Here is a 7,359-nt window from a genome sequence, read left to right as displayed (position 1 = left end):
AAAGGCAAAAGGAAAGAAGACTGGAATATCCAGCTCATGTATGAATGTCATACAAGTTTTTGATGTATAGAAGGCTGGTCAAAGATATAGTTCTTGCGAATTATGGTTAAACATGTTAATCACTAATTCTTGGGTATTGTGAGTTCATCACAAAATTGCCCGCTCGATTGCATTCTGTTGCAACTCGATGTAAGAACTACTATGGCCTGAAAGACTAGCTAGAAATGAGGTTAAGGTATACACAGGGAACATAGTAAATGTTACTATACCTTCCATCGGTGTATTGCCGTCTGTATTTATTTTCATAATTCATTTAGAGTTTTACAAACTCTATCCCATTGCATAAGGTATCTTGCAAGAAGGTTGTTCATAAGAGAACTTTTTATGTTCGATGTTATGAATAACACAAGGGCCATACTTTCATTATGAATGAGATGTATGTTATGAATATTGATAATAATACAATACCTCTGGGTTTACTTTCATAATTCATTTTAGAGTTTCATACACTCTAGCCCATTGCACAATGTTTGTTGCAAAAGAGTTGTTCATAAAAACAACAATTGTTGTTAAGTATTATGAATAACATGAAGGGTCATGCTTCCATCCAAGATGGCATGTATGTTATGAATATTGATGGTAATATGATATATCCATAACACTGACGCTAAATGTCGCAAGACTAAAAGAATACCACACAAGTGTGGCACTACATTTGGTCACATTGGAGAAACCGCATGGAAAATTCCACTATGATGGATTTTGAAGTCTTCTTGATTTTGAATCATCTGACACTTGCAACTTTCCTCCGAAAAGTGAAGTGACTAAAATACCGTTCACAGGCCATAAGGAACGAACAACAAACTTACTAGTGATCATACATTTGATGTGTGTAGTCCGATAAGTGTTGTTAGTGGTGGATTTATTTATCTTCAGAAATGACTCAAGTAGATATATGGATATTTACTTGATGAGACGTAAGTCTGGATCTTTTGAAATCATTCGAAAGGTTCTCAAAAATGAAGTAGAAGTTATTGTAACAAGAAAATTATGTTTCTGCAATTTGATTGCACAAAGGAATATTTGAGTTACATGTTTAGCGAATGTCTGATGAGTTGTGAAAGGGGTTTCATAACTTGCACCTCCCGGAAAACCACTGCAAGTGGAAAGTCTTTGAAGATGTAATCAAACCATTTATGACATGGTAAGGTGAAAGATGACATAAATAAATTTGCCATTATCCCTTTTAAAGTGATGCTTTAGAGACTGCGGCTTTTACACTGAAAAGAGCTACATCGGGTCTGTTGAAATGAAGCCATGGTATGGTACGCCCAACCATGTTATATGTTTTCTTAACATTTGGAATATGGGGCTTGTGTAAAAGGTTACAAACCTATTCCAAATCAGACAAGTGCTACTTTGTAGGTTATACCAAAATGTTGGGTATTCCTCCCTCACTATACCGAGGCAAATAGTTTTGCCGCGAAACGGTGTGCTTTTAAAGAGAATGGTTCTTTCAAAAAGGTGAGTGGGAGAATAGTGCAACTCGACGAGATAAACAGTATCTACGTCATCAGATCAAAGGAAAGTGACCTTGGAAGTAATTCCAGAGTTTCCTACCGCGACTGATACGGAAGTCTCTACAATAAAATGTATGAACTTCGGTCGAACTTGCAGCTGAACCACGTAGGCAAGGCTCGTGCAAACCTCTCAGGTGCGCAAACGAGATATTGTTGTTAGACAACATTATACCTACGATACACAAGGAAGCGTTGATGGGCCCTGACTCCAGAATTGGCTAAATGCCAATACAACCCGAGTTAGTTTCCATATAAGTGATTCAAGATTAAAACCTTGATACACCTTTCGGAAGACTTAGAGTCTAAAGAATATTTATGGAACTTAAAACTGATACGGATAAAATGTTTTATCCATAAAGCTCGACTTGTTGGAATAACAAGTTCAAGAGTTGACTACGATGAGGTTGTTTTCATCGTAGCGATGCTTAAAGTCGGTTCGGGTTGAACTAGCAATTAATACCTATTTCAATCATGAGATATGAAACATGGATGATAAAAGGATTTCCATCTGATGGAAATGAAAGCTAGGACTTGTATATGATACAGTCCAAAGTAATTTGTCGATCCAGAGGATGCTAGTAGGTATGCAAACTTCAGAGTTCCAGCAATGGACAGAAGAGAGCAAAATGGAGTTGGAATCTTCGGGTTTTGATGAAATGGTCAAAGGGGTTTTGACTTCATCAATGGGTAACGAAGATGCTTGTAATTCAAGAAAGTAAGTGGGAGCGTAATTATATTTCTAAAAACCTTATGTGCTTGGCACATTGGTAATTGGAAATAAATTTCTTGACACAAATTAGGACTTCATTTGAAATAGTTTTTCGATGAAGTGCTTAGGCTAAATAGCCTCAATATTAGGCATGATGATCTATGGAGATAGATTTACCTAATGGGGCTAAGCAATGAATACATATTGACAAGATGCTAAAACCTTTTAGCATATAAAACGCCAAGGAGTGATTCTTGCCAAAGTCACATGGAAAGAGTTTTTGCAAGACTCGGTGTCCCAAAACACTGATGAGTAAAATACATGATGCAGATTCCACACACTTTTGTGTTTGGATTAATCATGTATTCCATGGTATGTAAAACAACCAGATATGTCCGATACTCCCATGGTGTTGCGAGTATGGATACTAAAGTGATCAAAGTACTGATCGTGGGACAACAGTGAAAGATGTCATTGAGTACTAGAGTAAGTACTGATGATATGTTTTCTTGCAAGCGGAGATCATGAAGAGTTCGTTGTAAAATGTTACATCGATAGTCTTCATCTTTTCACCGTGCGATTTTCGATTTAAGTTAAGGGTTTTGTGTAACACACATTGTGGTGGCACAGTTAGTTGGAATTTGTTCAAACTAGTTAATGTGGCAAATTCTATAATAAGGGCTAAGTATGTTGACGCTTTAGAAGCGACAAAGAAGATGTTGAATCATATAGTTCATTCATGAACTTAGTATAGTTCCAAGATGGCTTTTGACAATGGGACACTACTGCAGGTAGTTGCTCCAAAACTCAGTCTGAGGAATCCAGGTTCGACCTGTGATTCACATACATACAAAGCCAAGTCCACACAAAATATGAATTTTGTGAAAACGTGAAAACGCGAGGACATGCAAAGATACACACGGAACTGAAGTCGTCAGATCCGTTGGACATCAGGCTATACCACAAGCGAAGCATATTTACACCGGTGTGCCACAGGTGTAAAGTGCATTAGCATTAACTAGATTATTGACTCTAGTGCAAGTGGGAGTCTGTAGGAGATATGCCCTAGAGGCAATAATAAATGATATTATTTATCTCCGAGTTCATAATTATGTTTATGTTCCATGCTATAACTGCTATGGTTCTCGAGTCTGCAATAACCACGAGGCTCGGAGGAAGACTCATATGCACGTGTGGAATAATAAACGGTAAAATGTATTCCTAGTCTGGCCTCTAAGACTAGCTCAAGTTTTGCATGATGGTTATGTTTTCCTGATCATGGGCATGTCTATGTCAGCAACCTTGAGGGCACAATGTTAAGAGAACATTTGTGTTGAATCGACCCGGATTGATGTTATGCTATGAGATTCATTCGTCACAAGTTTATTGGTACATAACACAGAGATGGTTAACGTTTGCATGATTCCTTAGACCATGAGAGTATCGAGTTTCTTCATGCTTGCTTCATGAACTTTGGGGTTTGTTAAACGTCATCCGTAAATGGGTGGCTATTACGGCGGCTTACGGGTTCATGGAAAAGTGTGTCAAGTAACTTGATAGCTCAAGATTGGGATTTGCTCCTCCGACGATGGAGAGATATCTCTGGGCCCTCTCGGTGTTACGGTATCCATCATCGTCTGGCCAGACACTTTGTGATTTGATCACGGGGATGCCGGAACACGATAACGAGAAAAGAGGACAATACCGGTAACGAGGTAACTAGCACAGTGGACAAGTTGTTGATCCACGGGAATGCCAACATGTCTCACCTCGGGTATTTGTAACATATCGCGAAGCAACAGGAATAGCACACGGCAACTGGAGGTTCACTCGAATATTTATTCGTGTGGGTATAGGGGTCAATATGGGTGTCCACGGCTCCGATGTTGATCATTGATCGGAAGGGGTTCCGGGTCATGTCTATACTTCACCGAACCTATAGGGTCACACGCTGAAGGGTCATCTATCTGCTGAATACTAGACAGGGAGTCTGAGAGAAAATCACCGAAAAAGTTTCGGACACCGAAAAGTTTCGGACAGCGGAATCGTACCGCAGAGAGAGGTCATCGGATAAGTTTCGATGATACCGAAAAGTTGTTTCGGGATACACCATTAAGTAAAATTGGTTTCGGCACATGCCTGATAATTCTTGGAGGATGCCAGAATCATTCTGGAAGCTTTTTGGAATTTTCTGAGATAAAAACCGGAAATGTTCCGGAGCTGCCGGAGCCACTTCAGATGCGTTTCGCAGATGAAAATCACTAAAACTGGAATTGTTTTGGAACGCGTTGAAAATCATTTTAGTGGGTACTGGAAATTTTCTTAGCCCACATAAATATTTTCAGTTCGATCAGACGCTGAAAAATGTCGTCGTGAATAGTGAAAATCAGCTTTATGGTTACTTTATGGAAAGCCACCTTTTGGGGCTTTGCTCCAAAAGATCTTGGGGATGACATGGATGGATAGGAGCCATTTTTGGGGCCCCTCATGGGGGTGTGGCCGGCCACATGGGGTATCCCCCCTTGGGGACCCTCTAGTTCCTTGGTTTCACTCCTAGGTCCTTGTGGAAGGACTTCATTCATGTGCATTTTGGGTTTTTTGTGAAACTACCCTACCCCCTTGGGATTTCCTATAAATAGAGGTGGAGGGGCAGCCCTCCACACTCATCCCTTGCTCTCATACACATGCCATGCATTATCTGGCTTCTTCTCTCCCTCCCACGAAAAGAGTTTCGTAGAGCCGTAAGGCTGTGTGGGTTCCGGCAGGAACTAGTTCTGGACGGCGAAGCCCTGCCGGATAGATGACACCGTATGTGTGCAACTCTGTAGAGAGATCGTAGTTTCGGTCTTAGTTCGTGAGTGCCTCCCGAAGGGCTGTCCGTGTGACCGTCCGAGTTTCGAAGGTCCTCCCGAAGGGCTGTCCGAGTGACCGTTCGAGTTTCGAAGGTCCTCCCGAAGGGCTGTCCGCGACACCGTCCGGGGGGCTGTTCGACCGCCTCCCGGAGGGCTGTCTGAGGAGCAGATGAGGGTATACATCCTCGCGGTTGGGAGGTTGTAAATCCTAGCTGCGGGGATCTGCACCGCCGATCGTCATCGACTCTACTTCCCGCTCCGCTACGAGTCGGTAACGAAAAAGATCAAACCATGTATGCAGTCTCCATAGTGGTCCTGGGCTGGTGCGTAGGTCGGAAATTTTTTGTTTTCTGCTGCGTTCCCCTACATACAGCTCCCAGATCTTTGCACTCCACTCATTCATAACTCCGCCCTCCATTCAACAAATAAGGCGCATACGCATCCCAAAATTAAACTTTAACCATAAATTCAAAATCAAATGTGAATTATATGTGATAAAATCCATACCATTGAATTCGTATTGAAAAGGAGTTTTCAGTGGTATAATTTTTAAGTCACCACAATATATATTATTGATCCAATTAGAAAGCGTGTGTGCCTTATTCATTGGAATAGAGGGTATAATCCACTAACAAAGATGTGCGTCATTGCTGTTGTGCATGGTTCGGCTTCGTCCCTCCATCTGTCACTTGATCGTTGGTTGACATGAACCAAATTTCCAAGGCCTTGTGAGCCACCCTTAATTTCATCTCCTTCACTAATTGGGTAGTACAAAGTACGGAATTTGGAAAATTAACGTGCCTTTAAAGTTAAAAGTCTTTAGGTGGTTTGTTCACGAGAAAGTGATTTTGACTAAAGATAACTTGGCAATACATAGTTTCGAGGGTAGTAAATGGTGTTGCTCTCTGTGATCAACATGAATAGATTCCACATCTTTTTCTCAAATGCCGACTAGCCAAGCTACTATGGCGCGCATTGCACGCCTTTAATGTATGTCCTCCTAATACAATTGCTACTTTATTTGAGACTTGGCTAAATGGTTACTTTAGGCTATATGGGATTAATGAAATTACGTGATTTTTAATGGACAAAATATCACAAATTTTTTACAGGTCATCCACACAGCAACTGACGGATCCGTACGTGGTCAAGGAGCATATGACTTATGGGTGCAACCGTTGAAAGACGGTAGATCGGGATACCTACAACCTATTTGAATGTTGGTCCAGTAATAGGATAGTTGTATAGCCATCTAGTATTATTTTTGCCGGCTGTGGCAATATTCTTTTTTGAAAACTCATTTTGAGTTCTTATGTCGAACTGGGTACTTGGTGGGCACTTGGGGAACCCCGTTAAACATTTTCGAAATCCTCAAAAACCTAACAGAAAAAAGATACGGGGCTTTTAAGATCTGGAGAGGCAAAAAAATTAAAAAATTTCAAATTGTGGTCCAATTGTGGTCAAACAATGGTCAAACTAATTATTCTAGAATATTAGTGTTACTAAATAATTAATTCAGTTTTTTTGAATGTTGGTCAAATCTGGTCAAACTGTGGTCAAACAGTGGTCAAACAATGGTCAAACTAATTATTCCAGAAATATTAGTGTTACTAAATAATTATTGTTTTTTAAAACAATGGTTTCAAACTCAAACAGTGAAATGTCTCACTTCATGCTCAAGCTAAATTCCTGAGGGTTAATAAAATTGACATCTTACTATTGTCAGGAAAACAACAGGTGCAGACTTGGAAACGAGGGAGAATAAAACCCGGAAGTTAAGCGTGCTCAGGCTGGAGTAGTGAGAGGAGACCGTCTGGGAAGTTAGATGATTTGGAATGATGAGGGGTGATTAGAGATTAGAGGATAAATTGAGCAATGATGAGGGGTGGTGATTAGAGATTAGAGGATAAATTGAGCAATGATGAGGGGTGGTGATTAGAGATTAGAGGTTAAAATAATTCAGAAATTTGAAAATCAGAAAAAAAAATTAAAAAAATTCGCAAAAAAAAATTTCAAAAAAAAATATCATAAAATTTCCTTTAGTCCCGGTTGGTAAGGTGGAGCTCCAGGCTGCGTCCACGTGGACGGCCTTTAGTCCCGGTTCTTACACGAACCGGGACTAAAGGGGGGAGGCATTAGTAACGACCCTTTAGTCCCGGTTCAAAAACCGGGACTAAAGGCCCTTACCAACCGGGTCAAAAGCCCCCTTTTCTACTAG

The sequence above is a fragment of the Triticum aestivum genome, unplaced genomic scaffold (genome assembly GCF_018294505.1).
Source record: "Triticum aestivum cultivar Chinese Spring unplaced genomic scaffold, IWGSC CS RefSeq v2.1 scaffold86548, whole genome shotgun sequence".
NCBI classification, from domain to species: domain Eukaryota; kingdom Viridiplantae; phylum Streptophyta; class Magnoliopsida; order Poales; family Poaceae; genus Triticum; species Triticum aestivum.
The sequence above is the reverse complement of the archived record's forward strand: the minus strand, read 5'-3'. Positions refer to the sequence as shown.